The sequence below is a fragment of the Lissotriton helveticus genome, chromosome 4_1 (genome assembly GCF_964261635.1).
Source record: "Lissotriton helveticus chromosome 4_1, aLisHel1.1, whole genome shotgun sequence".
NCBI lineage: Eukaryota > Metazoa > Chordata > Amphibia > Caudata > Salamandridae > Lissotriton > Lissotriton helveticus.
Window position 1 is genome coordinate 1,667,894,990 of NC_136063.1, and position 13,942 is coordinate 1,667,908,931.

At 43.3% G+C, this 13,942-nt stretch overlaps 1 long non-coding RNA gene across 1 annotated transcript in view; it reads left to right on the forward strand.

Annotated features, from left to right (window-relative positions):
- The first annotated feature begins 790 nt into the window (after positions 1-790).
- Positions 791-13,942, forward strand: part of LOC144827644 (uncharacterized) — a 70,705-nt gene continuing 57,553 nt past the window's right edge. The window contains exon 1 of the long non-coding RNA XR_013610281.1: positions 791-1,003. This is a non-coding gene — a long non-coding RNA (uncharacterized LOC144827644). The remainder of the gene's footprint in view (positions 1,004-13,942) is intronic.

Here is a 13,942-nt window from a genome sequence, read left to right on the forward strand (position 1 = left end):
CCATTATTCATGACGAGCTGGGCTCGTCATGAGCGTGCGAGGAGGCTACCTCATGACGAGCCCAGCTCGTCATGAGCGTCGAAGGGGTTAAGCCCCAAACAATGCAAATCAATTGTAAATTTCCCATGTTACAGTTCAACAACACACACCCTCCTTGAGTGTCTTTCACTACATGAATCATCAATCAACTTAATTCATCACTCATGCAATCAGTCACTCACTGTTGCAATAGTTGAAGTTACCACATCCAATCCAAGGCATGCATGGGTAGTTCAGGTATTGGGTATTCAATCACCTTTGATACAGGCAACACACTGGAATTTGGTATTGGCAGGCAGTTCTGTACATAATACATGATTTTATGCAACAGCTGCTCTAGTACTAAGAGATGCAAAAAGGGATAGGCATTAGGCAATAGGCATGTGAGGGGGGCAGGCATAATCCACAATGCCATAAAGTAATTGTGGAGGCTTCTTCAATGCACACTGGTACAACTGCAATCCAGCACTATATATGTGACCAGTGCTTAATTTGTGCCGGTGCTTTCCGGTGCTTAGCACCGGCACTTACTTAGCAGGGCCGGGTCTACGCATCTGCTGCTTGCACGTCACATTTGCATTATATTGTTGACTAGACTTAATTGATTAAATACTTCTCCTCACTGACTCGGTGCAGAGTGTTGTTCTCTAAGTCTCCCGTGACCGCCTGAGCCATTCACATGGCATTGGCGCCACGGCCGTTAGCTGGTGGGCGGGAGACCGAGCGGGACACTAATAGAGCTGGATTTAGTTCTTCCGGGGTAGGGGCTGTGCAGCAGAGTGAGCGTGCGCAGATTTTATTTAGATGATTGCCACGCACTGGCACACCCGCGCACCTCACGAGTCCTCATCAGCAAGCATTAAGGCAGGCAATCCGACGACTGAGAGAAGGCAGCACCAGGCCCAGTTTATACTAGGGATAAGGAAGTGTGCCCCGGACCAGCCCACCATGTGACCGTCGATCCGTAAGTAATAAAAACTTACTAGCAGACCGGCGTTGCCAGGATCTGGCTACAGGGGTGGGGGTCAGTGAGGCAGGCCTGCGTGGGAGCACGAAGCCGCAGCCAAGATGGTAGGCCCCCTCCAGGGGTTGCAAACCAGGCTAGTGCTGCCAGGTGCCATAGAACACGACTGCCTCAGAAGCCCTCAGCAGTGGTGGAAGGTGAGTCATTACTCACTATCTCCTGTTTGTGCCGCCATCTACATTGCCCCTTCACCGACTGGATACACGGCTCGGTTCCGTTAATGCTGGTATACAATGGCACACTAGCCCCGGGCCAAGGCGGAGACATTTTGCGCCTCCCCCGGTCGAAGGGATCTGGGAGGCAGATGTCGATCATCAGCAGGGCCCGGGGCATCTGCATGGCACGGCTGGACATCAGGAGAGCCGTGAATATTGTAAAAAAAAAAGGAGCTCTGTGGCCCACGGGAGCCCGGTGCTCAGATGAGCTGTGCTCTACTGCTCCATTCCCGTTCAAGTCACGTCCCCTTCTCTTTCACTTTTATCCTATGATAGAACGGGGCTCTGCCCCACTGTTTACCCCAGAAGCTCCCAGTATAATATTACGGATGCACTTCCATCCTCATTCAGGCGTTGTACGTCGTTGGCAAAAAACCCAAAAACGAAAATAACTGGGTTCAATAATACCTGTATATACGGTAAAACTATGGCCAATTTAACAATAACTGACCTCTACTAGCAGTATGTATATTAGTAAATTATAGCAGTAATAAACTCGGACTCATCACTGTCCAACCGCAGCCTGTGGCATAGCTTGGACAACGGCCGCCAATGAGTCTCTTGTGTGGCACTGCACGCACCTGCGTCCGTCTGTGTTTAACTTTAAATTAGGATTTTCCTGCGCTCGCCTGACCGGAACACAAACATTATTTGCTGGCACTAAACGAGTGTTGTAAGTTATTGTCTTGTGCAGAAGAAGTTGCACGTAGAAGTTCACACCTGAGTGCTCCGGCCATAGCACCGAATTGTTGTTTATTTTTCAGTAGTCATAGTGTTTATGGATTTGGGAATATTAGCACCAGCCAGCTTTAATGACGTCTTGTCAAAGGCGCTGAGGGACATCTCTTTGGTGTATTTTCAGATGTGTTTAAGAATCCTCCTAGCCCGTTGACCAATTGTAGAATTAAACCCTCCTTTTAGAGCTTTGGATGTCTGTCTGTGTCAGTGTTTTTTTGCCTAACAAGATCCACATCTAAACGTGTGTGCATGATGGAGCTTGTGACAGAGAAGGAAAACAAAAGTGAGGTGCGAAAGAAATGAAATTTCCAGAGTGGACATGTCATAACTAAACCAAAGCAAAACCAAAAGTGTCAGCTCATAACAAAAATGTTAAAAGCACAGAAAAAAAATCATTTTACTATATATTTTCACACATTTGCTGAATTCAGGTCCTGTATTGTTTTTGCGAAGTGCAGTCTACCATTGACCCCCAAAAATGATCACAAAATAACAATTACATCAAAGCACTTAGAACTAATGTGCTTCTTTCCAAAAACTCTAAAGGGCAAGATTTGCTGCTGTTTTGCGTTTGTGCTGAACTGGTTGGTGTAGCGCCAAGTAACTGTTTGTAGGTCGAGTAAAGCTTATTTTCCTTTGTTCCAATAACATTTTGTGATTCACGAAGCCTGCTTAGAAACGGAGAGGCTGAGTGTGCTCTGTACACCACAGTAACTCAAGGGGGAGATACAAAGGCCAACGTAAATGATTCCAGCAGGTATCTCCACTCCAGTATTCACAAGTTACTGCGCCTGGGAGCATGGTAAAAATGTAGGCCTCGGGCTTACTAGGCCCATTCCTGCATGCGGTGCCCTGATCCTAGGCCCTGGTGTAGACGTTTTCCATCTGCTTCCGGCTGGTGGAAAGTGTGCGCAGTAAAGCATTGCGGATTCTTGTTTTTTTTGTTTGGAGTTTTATATAGTGCGAGCTTGACCCGAAGGTATCAGAGCGTCTTACATGAGCACCAGTTGCATTACATACAGACACATTCTTTTTTTTTTGTTTGGCCCGGGGAAATTAAGTGATCTGCCCAGAATCACAGGATGTTGAGCATCCTCGCGAAGGCTCGAATCTGGTTTCCCAGCTTCGAGGTCGACCGCTGTAGCTCTTAGACCACATCCTTTCTGTGCTCCTGTACCCAGAGTTCGACTGGAGCACAAAATACACAATTAGGGGTGTGGCCTAAATCGTGCAAACTAGAATCATGTGCTTAAGAAATTCATAAAGTTGTATTTAACAAAGGATAATAAAATAGCAAAATGTTACATGAGACCTGTGCACAGCACAGCAAGGCAACACACACAAACTAGCATGCTCAAACAATAGTGACGTAGGGAGTGTGTCATGGGCTCTAGTGCAAGAAAGGAAATGGGTCAGCACTGATAGTGACCTATAAGGGAAATATCTTTTTGTTTCTGCAAAGTGAAGCAGCAACTAAGTTCTTATAGACAGTGGCGGGTCGCAGTGGAAGTGCTGCGGGGCGGGGAGGGCCAAGGTGGGGGGTAGCGAAGTCAGACAAACGATGGCCAGGGGTAAAGTAAAATACATACTTTACTCCTGGCCGTCGTATGTCTGACTTCACTACCTATCACCCTGCCCCTCCCCCGTTCCGCCTCGCAGCACTCCCACTGCAAGCCACCACTGCTTATACAGTATGGAAGCTTGCAAGAGAAGCAATGGTGGTGAAAAGACTTGGGTGCCCTGGATGTGTTGGTGACTGTACGTATGAAAAATATTGTGCTTAGAAGTACATCTTTTTGGTGTTCTAAACCCAGTCTGGTAATTGGCAAGCTATCTGTTTTGGTCACCTTCTCATGTTAAAGGTGCTCTCTCAAATGCAAATAAAAACAAAGATTACAAAATATTTATTAAAATCTTTAAATATCATTAAACTTAAATAGAGTTGTTATTTTGGTAACTTTTCTTAAATTCTGCTGTGGAAAGAAGACTGCTTCTTCTCTTTGCATCTGTTATATAACACAATTTTCAACTAGAGGACAAAAAGTCACAAGTGGAAGTGACAAAGTGACTCATTCAAGTGTATTGCATGATTTTATTCAGTTTATTTGTTTAGAGTGTTCTAAGAACATTTTGGTTTATTTTCTCACATAGGCTATGTACAAGTTGTATCTTTGAACTCATAGACTCTGTTAAAAATGGCATCCCCAAGTATTGTCCTCTCCCCAAATCGGCACAGAGTACTGGAATTGTCCCTTTTCAATGCATTAGTGATTTTAGCTAATTTATTCAAAAATTGTCCTTTAAATGCAGTTTGATTTAATCTTTTTCAAAATTTTCACAGGGCAGGAGAACCTCCTATCAAATCGACTATGCTAACGCGCTGTACGTCGGCATCCCCGAGTACCAACTGAGAAGACTCCAGCTAATACAAAACCAAGCTGCCCGCCTGATCTACCACCAGCCAAAAGATCAGCATGTTCGCCCACTTTTAAAGAGTCTTCATTGGCTGCCGGTATCCGCCCGCTGCAAATTTAAGTTAGGCTGCACCATCTTCAAGTCCCTCTCTGGTTTAGGTCCCTCTTTTATTTCTTCCCTTCTCCATTCTTATACCCCGTCCCGCAACCTACGTTCATCCCAAATGGCTCTGTTATCCGTTCCCAGGTTCAAGAGGAAAAAACATGGGGGCCTGAGGTTCTCTCTTCTGGCTCCATCCCTCTGGAACTCCCTTCCACTTTCCCTCAGACTTGCACCTTCATACTCTGGTTTCAGATCACTCCTCCATTCTGTTTCACATCCTTTTTCACTACGCCCCAGCACAGCGCCAAGAAACCTAATGGTGTTAGCCGCGCTTTATAATTTTTTTCAAATCAAATCAAATCAAGGCTCCCTTGCTGAAATTCAGATCGGGTATTACATCTGACATTTAGCAGTGACTGGTTGAGGGTGTGGGTGGAGCTAGTAGAGTAAGTGGGTGGAGCCAGTGGAGGAAGTGTGTGGAGCCGGAGAAAAGTAGGTGTGGCCTCCGACAAACATTTGAGCACCTGCACTTCAAATTTTACAAATTAAGCACTGTATGTGACTAATGAAAAAATGTGGGGCAGCCTAAGTCTGACACAAAAATAATAATGCTCACCTAGCTAATTTAAAAAAAAAGATTTTTGCAAAGGAAAAACTAAGTTCAAGGAGAAAACGTGAAAAGTTCCATGGGGCACTGCCATACTTAGGGGCCTATTATGATTGCGGTTTTTCCGCATCCTCCGGGTCGGCGGAAGTCACCGCCGGCCCAGAGGATGCGGAAAAACCGCAGCGGACCCACCAGAGACCCACCGCCACATTAGGATGGCTGGTGGGTCCTGTTTTCTGTCCGCAGCTATTTCGCCACGGTTGGCTTACAACCGCGGCGGAAAAGCTCTAATATGGTGAAGGTGTCTCTCAGACACCGTCCACCATATTAGGAAATGCTTGAGAAGATGCTTTTCCGCGGCGGATTTTCCGCCGTGGAAAAGCATGTCGAACTTCACTGCGGGGACCCGTTGCGGGCCCCCTAGGTGAAGGGGGGGTGGAGGGTGCACATGGGGGGTACCTATGGTACCCCCCTGCATTTGTATGCAGAGATCGGCAGGCACCGCGCGGTGCCTGCCGCTTTCTGCATACAAAAGCAAAGTATGCATTTTTTACATTGCGGCCGGTGCAGCTTGAAGCTGCACCCGCCACAATGTTAAGGATAGAGGATGTGACCGCCACCCTGGCGGTCACATCCTAATCTTCACGGGGGAACGCCGCTGCCCATGCGGACGCTCCCCCCTACTCTATGGTGGCGGACGGACTCAGGTCCGTCCGCCATCATAATCGGCCCCAAAGTGCGGGAAGTAGAGCTCGTCCTCAAACTCTGGTGGTTCACCCAAAAATTGGTCAGCTAACACATTTGATTCGATTTTGGACCAATCACCCTCTTCCTGCTCCTGTGCTGCTGTTTCAGGAACGGTGTAATTGCCAGCCTGCTAAGCTCTGACCATTGGCGCATCTTCTCATACCAATACATCAATGGATTTTGGTCCACATAGACCTCTTTTGGATCATCCAGATCCTCCTGGAACAGCCTGTGGATAGTCATTGGTACTGCCACTTGCTCTATCTGTTTTGACATCGCCTCTGCACTGGACTTGAGGCCTGCCAATTGAAACCAATACAATGCAGAGGTTGGGTCTGGCCTTCTTTTTCTGGTGTTGCCAGTGCTATGGTTGATGGTGTTGTTGGCTGCTGTGAGACAAAATTGCCCTCTCTGGATGTTGAAGGCGGCACCCCAGAACTGCGGGGTCGGAATCAATGCTCCAGCCATTCTTCTTCCAAGTCTCCGTCCGGCTCTACAATCCACTTCTTGTATTTTGAAACATTCCCTTCAGAAAAAGGGATTAATGTGGGCAGAATGGTTTTGTACCATGGATCAAGTAGTGTGGCACAAATGTACTCTTTGAACTTGATGTTGTCATGTTGCAGCCTTATATTAGAAGCCAAGCATGGGACTAAGCTCTCAACCAAGATGTACGGTTGCATGTTTTCATTCAAACCTGCGGGGGTGAACCTTTCAGACACCTTCTTTACCTGAGCTTGTAGGAGATGAAGCAATGGGATAGCCTGGCCCATTGTACTGTCCTCCTTGCTAACTTCCTGTGTGAAAACCTCAAAAGGGAGTTGCATCTGTGTCAGGCATTTGACTAGGCACCATTTGTCCCTATCCATGGTTATAGCTTTCCAAACTGCATCCCCTCCTTTTTGAATGACATAGTCATTGATCTGCTTGTACTGCTCAAACAGACGTAGCAGCATGTAAAAGGTGGAGTTATACCGTGTTGGCATGTCCCGTATCAGAGCTTTAACGAGCGCTCTATTAATACGCTGTATAATCCGCAGCTGCTTCCGGGCTTTAAAAGAATAGCTGAAATGAGAGCAGATTCTTCTGCAGGTGGTCAGAATGTTGCTGACTATGTTTTACTTTTTGAGAAAGTCTTGCCCCACCAGGTTGATGCAATGGGCCAAACACAGGACCTTCAAATAGCCTCCGTCTAACATGGCCTTGAAAATGTTTCTGCCATTGTCTGTGACAACAAATCCAATTCTAAGACCTCTGGGTCGCAGCCATTCATCCACCTTGCTGTTAAATTCCTCCAAGATGTTTACAGCTGTATGTGATTTCTCAATGGCGAACATGGCCACTGGTGCATGCTGCAGAATGCTCTTAAAACTTTCTTCAGGGCCAAAACCTGAAGATATCTTTTGATTTACCCCTGCAAAAGAGATCCAGTGTGCAGTGAAGCACATGTAATCAGTCACCTGGGAACTGGTCCACATGTCTGTCGTCAGGAGGATGGTGTGAACAACACTTTACTGCAAAGCCTGTCCAACCAAATGCAGCACATCATGATGAAGTACTCGAAAAGCCGCTCTGGCAAAATAGGTCCTACTTGGTAGATGGCTGACACAAATTCTTAAAGTCCCACTCGTTTCACAAATGAAATACGGACAAGGTCCAGTGCTAAATGTTTTGCCAGCTTCCCATTGTACAAACGTGCGGTTGGGTGGTTTCGCTCGTGGGGCCCCTCCTGCTTAAACATGCCCGTAATAGTAGCCTGGATTTTCTTCTTTTCTTGGGGCACTGACACAGGTGTCTTCTGAGAAATAGATGCTAGTTGTAGACTCAATGTGCGTCGTGGTCATTGGGCAGTCACTGTATGCCACAGTGTCTCCATCATCTCACTCTGAGTCTACTTGTGCTTTTGTGAAGTCACTGAGGTGGGTGAGTTTGCTGTTGCCCTGCGGGGGACAGGGCTGCTTTGTGTGAAGATGTTATCTTCTTCTTCATCATCACCCGCCGCCATAATTGGACTTGTAGCTGATGTTCCCTGGCTTTCCCCACCACTACGACCACCTTCAGCAATTTATTTAAGTTGCTACTCCCACTTGAATGTGTGGTGTTTTTTTCATATGGATCGATTGGCTTCCAGTACCATAATGTGTACCAGGGTTACCTCAACGAACATTTGTGTGGCAAATAGTACATACTGCAATGTGCTTCCTCGCTTTTCTAACTGTGGAGGAGTACTTCTTTATCGGGCCACTGCCAAAACCTGAAGACAAACTGGAGGTAGGCGGCTATGTCATCGATTGCCTCTCTGATTCTCCTGAGGCAAGGGTTGGTGCAGGTCTCAGCTGGGGCTTTGCAAATATGGGAGCTGGTGGTTGTGCTACCTGTACTACATCCCTAGGAGCTGGTTGAATAGCAATGTCAGATTCCTCTATGTCACCTTCCACCATAACTATCTCGTCACCGTCATCCTTCTCTTTGCCCCCTTCCATAAGTCTTTCTGGAACTTTTCTTTTCCCTTGCCGCTCCTGTTGTCTCCTGGTCTCTGTTGGGATTCACTCCATGTCCCTATCATCATCATCAGAAATGGTGCTGTTTGAAGACAATGGTGCTGCAGTACCCTTCCCTTTCCTTGCTGGAGATGTAGAAGCCAATGATTCGAAAAGAGGAGTTTCAACTTCTTGCGGAAGCCCAACCTCCTGTTCTGCTCCAACATCAGAAAAGTCCATTCTTGGCTCCAGCTACTGTCCAATTTGCTGTGTTTCCTGAAAAGATTGTGTGCTAATTTGTGAAATGGACCAATCCAATTCAACATCGCTACTCATCAGCGTCGACATGATTGCACTGGCTGCCTCACTGACAGACGCGGTCCTGGGCTTAGGTTGGGGATGTGTTCTATTGATGGAGGAGTGCTGCTCTCAGCTTGCTCGCCGGAGGCAGGTGCGGCAGGCATAACTTTCCTGAAAAAGGTTGGAGTTGGCACACCAGTGGTGGAAGTCTGCTTCTTCTGCTCTACTGTAGTCACTTTCTTGGCAGCACCTTTCTTTGGGGCCATCTTGAAGCTGTTCGTTGGCAGTGGCACTTAGCTTCACAACAAGCTGAAGAGATGACTGTGTTGCATTCTCAGTCACATGTCACGTAGTGTACAGGCCTTCTGTCTGGCAGTACTGTGGGTAATGCCGCTTCTCTTGTGAACCTAAAAGCAAAAAAGCAAGAAAAACATCCATGAAGCATGGCATTATTGCAGTTCAATTAGTAGTAGAAACAAAGAATATCATTCAGTGTGGTTACTTAAGATATTTTAAATAATTCACTATAGTATAGAGCCATTATTTATTCCTAAAACAGTAACCTACACCATCATAAACTTTCATGATGACTGTACACTCAGGAAGGATTAGAAAGAGCAACAAAACTATACAGTTGTAACTGTTTGCTTTATGTGCAATGCATCACTTGGGCTGTGGCACGCAGGGAGTGCAGCTGACAAATGTATTGACAATTGAATGATCCCTGCACAATGATTGCTGTTAGGTACCTATATCAGACATGGGGTTGATTCATTAATGACAGATACTATGAAAATGGTTTAAAAAAAAATTCAAAAAGAACTTTTTTCAAAAAAACTAAAATTGAAAACAATTACAATTAAGAAAAATATGAATAAGTTACATTATCCTCAAGCATATCATTCCTCGGTGGAGCGCGGAGTGTCCGAATTCTGCAAACTCCCCGAGCGGATAGAGTTAACTGCACCAAGCTGTGGCCCATAATTACTTAAGTGGGAATAGAGCCCACACTAGTTCGTTTTTTTTTTATTTATTTGCACAGGGACATTTCGGCATCTGTTAGATATGGCTGCAATGGGCAATGCACACCGCACTTTAAAATGAAGCCTGGGGTTCCCCCAAGGCTGCATATTAGCACAATTTGTATTTATTTTTTAATCCAAACAACTGGAACCAGTTATGATGGATTCTCACCTGAACGTCCCCAGGGCTGGAGTCCATCTGATCCCTGCTCAGCTTTTTGCAGACAACACAGTATTAAACACTCGGACTGCCAGGGGGCTACAGAAACCTTTAGATCTTTATATTGATTTTATGAATTGCCTTGACTTGTCCACCAATTTCTCCAAATCCCATGTGATGAAGTTTGGCCTGCCCAAGACAAAAACCATGAACTTCATAGTAGAAGGACACCATATCAGCCAGGTTGATCAGTTTCATTATCTGGGTGTTCAACTGGACTCTCGTCGTAGCTGGCACTCTTTAATAAATCATAACGTGGCAGCTTTCAACAGGGCAATGTATAGCACAGAAGACTTCTCCCGGCAGTTAGGGCGCACCCACATGAAAACCGTTTGGATATATTTAGGGCTAAGGGCATTCCAATAGCTAGCTATGGATGCGGTATTTGAGGATACGGGCCAGTCACCTCCATTCAAATTTGCGAAAAATAGATTCCTTAAGGCTCTCCTCGGGGGTCACACAAAGTACACCCTTTGAGGTTGTTCACGAAGAGCTGGGTATGGGCTATGTCATTGACTATATCCGGCTCTGCCCGCTGATGCTCTGGCTCTCGGTTTGGACAAAGGAGGATCTAGGCCTTAATCGATTGATCATGCAAGGTTGCACAAACTTGAGTATCTCATTTTTGATTCCTTGCTTGGCCTATGACTCTTCCATTATGACAATTTTATGGAGACCTGAACTTTATATAGATCCAAGTGGTATTATCCAAACTGATAAACGATGGGTCAAAGAAGCATTTAGAGAGAAGATGGCAGCAGATCAAGAGGCATTAGCATTGAATAAACTTCTAGCACATTATGCGATTTTAGTGAAAACTGTGAGTGGCTTGGAGCCGTTTCTTACCTTGGACATGCCCCGCCACCAGCGACAATTGCTGACATTGTTTAGGTTTAATTTATTCCCGCAGCTACTGACCTCCAATCAATGCTGCTTTAAGGAGTATAGGTTGTCCCTGTGCGAATGTGTTAATGATTCCATTAATGATAATTTGCACATAGTCATGATCTGCCCGAAATATAATTATCTGCGTTTTAAATTTATACGTCACCTCTTGAAGCCCATGAATTTTAACCAAGTGAGACCTGCACTATTGTTCATACAGTGTTTTAACTACTTCCACAGTATGTTTTTTAATCTTGTTATCTTTCTGATGTTTTTAAAGCAAGCTAAACTGTAATTATGCTGATGTTGATATTTATGAAATATATCATACTGTGCTTGACTTTTAATATTTTATTGTTTTAAATCGAATAAAGAATATATTGATTGATTGATTGACTGGTTCCCCACCACTGAGCTTTTGCAATTGCATCTCTTTGTTACTTTGCTTCCCATTAAAGTTGTGTTTTACAAAACTTCAAATAGCATAACAAGTGTATTTGTAAAGCGCACATTCACCCAAGATTATCTTGCCAGTGAATAACAGATGTTTAATGTTACCCAACGGTTCCCTTTTATCAACCTTAGAGGAATGAAAAGCTGAGTGGACCCACAGGGATTTGAATCTTTGACCTCGAAGTCGAACACAGGCACCTACAGTACATGCATTAGTCTACTAAGCAACCAGACCTCACTCTCAATAAAACAGAATAAAATAAATCTCAGCATGCAAAATGTGGTTGGCTAGCAATTGACAAGGGCTAATTTGCAATTATGACTACCATTAACTACTTAGTTGTCCTGCCTTTCACAGTTATACTATGCCTCAAATGCTAGGGGCATCACCCAGCTCTATTGTACATCTTGGGAAAGAAGCCCTGACACTAATGTGATCCGTATTTTCCGGCCAGATAACCTCACCTGTGTAAATGAATAATTTATGTGTTGTGCATTTCCTCTAACTATACTGTTCAATCGCTTTAGAGTCAGATTTAGAGCTTAGTGGATAGGGTACAAATGGAACACTGTACCCTGTCCACCAAACTCGCTGTCCACCCCCTCATCTAGAGAGTTATCTGTCAAATTATCCCCCATTGCCTCCATCAATGTAAAGCTTCATCGGAGACCTGACAATCAAATGAGCCACCACTTGCTCCATCAATGGAACATTTCCTCCTTCAGCCCAAGTGGTCATCAAAGACAGGATATTACACCTCTTGCCATATTAAGGGTGCAAGGTGTATTATCTTTATTATGTTGTATGTCACTGCCAGGAAATACCTAGTGGTGATAGAAAGGAAACAAAAATAATGCCCACGCACACTAAGAGAAAACCCCTAGGGTTTAGTGTTTATTAGATTTTTGTTTTTTCTGAAACAAATTTCCACTTTGGAAGTTTGTATCAGAAAATCAAAAGCATATTAAAAGTTTGGTGAATGGTCATCATTACTAATGGCGGCCTCCACCAAACATTTTTTACATTAAAAGGAACCACCATAAATATTCCAAAATGGCAGTCAACTATGTTGGAACCATGAATTGAAAATACTGAAATGGACACTAGCAAGCCATGATGTGCGCACAAGAATTAGTGGCCATATGAGAAAAAACATTTAAAAAACGCTCATTGTGTACCATGCATCGGCGGCAGTTTAGATTTTCATTCAGGTCAATGCAAACAAGCAATGGAAGGGGTAGGGGCGGGGCAGGAGAAGTCGACATAGACGGGTTAGTGAAAACAACAAAAAAATATGTAAAAACTATTAACCTTGAGTTCGCAGCACTGCCGACTCAGTCAGAGTGGTTTTGTTTATGTATGACTTTTCATTAAAAAACATGGATGGTGACATGGGAATGTTTATGAACCATTTATGTATATAACCCTAGGTATTCACTAAGAACATAGAGGAAAAGATGAGATCGTAATATGAGAGAACAAACAAGGCACGAAATTTCTTTAAAAGTCAACTTAATTTTAATCTACGTAAACATATTAAAAACAATTCATATCATACAATTATAATCAAAATTGATAATACACAATTGATCATATAAGAATTCATACACAATTAAAACAAAACAATAGTTCTAAAATCAACTAGTGGCATTAGTTGGTCTCTACGCGCGTTTCGGCGTCAAACAAAACGCCTTCTTCAGGAGCCACGAGTATTTCTGTAAAGAGAGCATAAAAATTCTGACTGTTAATTTACCATTCGTACATAATACATATAGTTAATTTACAATGTTACTTATCTGCCTTGTTAGTTAAATGTTTATTCTCCCTATAACAGTTTTTAACTTTCCAATTTTGATCACAAGTTTATCCTCTATAATAAACATGGTATACATTTAAAGCGAAATCACAGTCAATTTATTGAGCATTTGCATTTATATATTTTTACCTTGTTTCTATGATAGTGACAGTTTGCCAGAAGATCCCAACCGCTTATATATATAAAAAACTTTTAACTTAATGAGTCACTACATAGTTAGTGCCCAAGATGTTTCAGGAAGCTGATATTTTCTCAGAAAATTCATAATTCCTTTGATTATCATGTCAATCATTGAGCAATACTTATGATCTATATCTTATAGTATTCTCAATTACTTAAGGAAGCTAGAATTATTGTGCTAGCCCCATATTGGGACCATTTTAATGAAAATTACTGATTTAAAACAGCTTATGGATGATGTTTATCATAACCTGACAAAAATATATTGACAGGTAGACTTTATATAATATAATTGTGTTTTCTTAATGCAACTATTGGAACCTACACCTAATAAATAAAGTAGGTAGGGTCATAATTATTGCATTTGTCTAGTTGGGACAATAAAATTCTTAATATTATTCTAGTCCTTTTTCTAAGATTTGGTCGAAGGAGATATATTTCATAGCACTCACCAACTAAAAAACTCTAACAACCGTTTATGTACAAATTCCTGTTCAACAACAGCTTCAAGATTGGATTCGTCTTTATATTGGTATTTCCACTTTGTATTATATCTGCAGGTTAGAGAAGTTCACAAATGTTTAAATACATTATATCCTATATGTATGTTAGTTATCAACAAAGATATCATAGAGATATTTATTTAGCTTTTCTTACCATCAATATGGTTATCATTAAAATGGAAATCTTTGTGATTA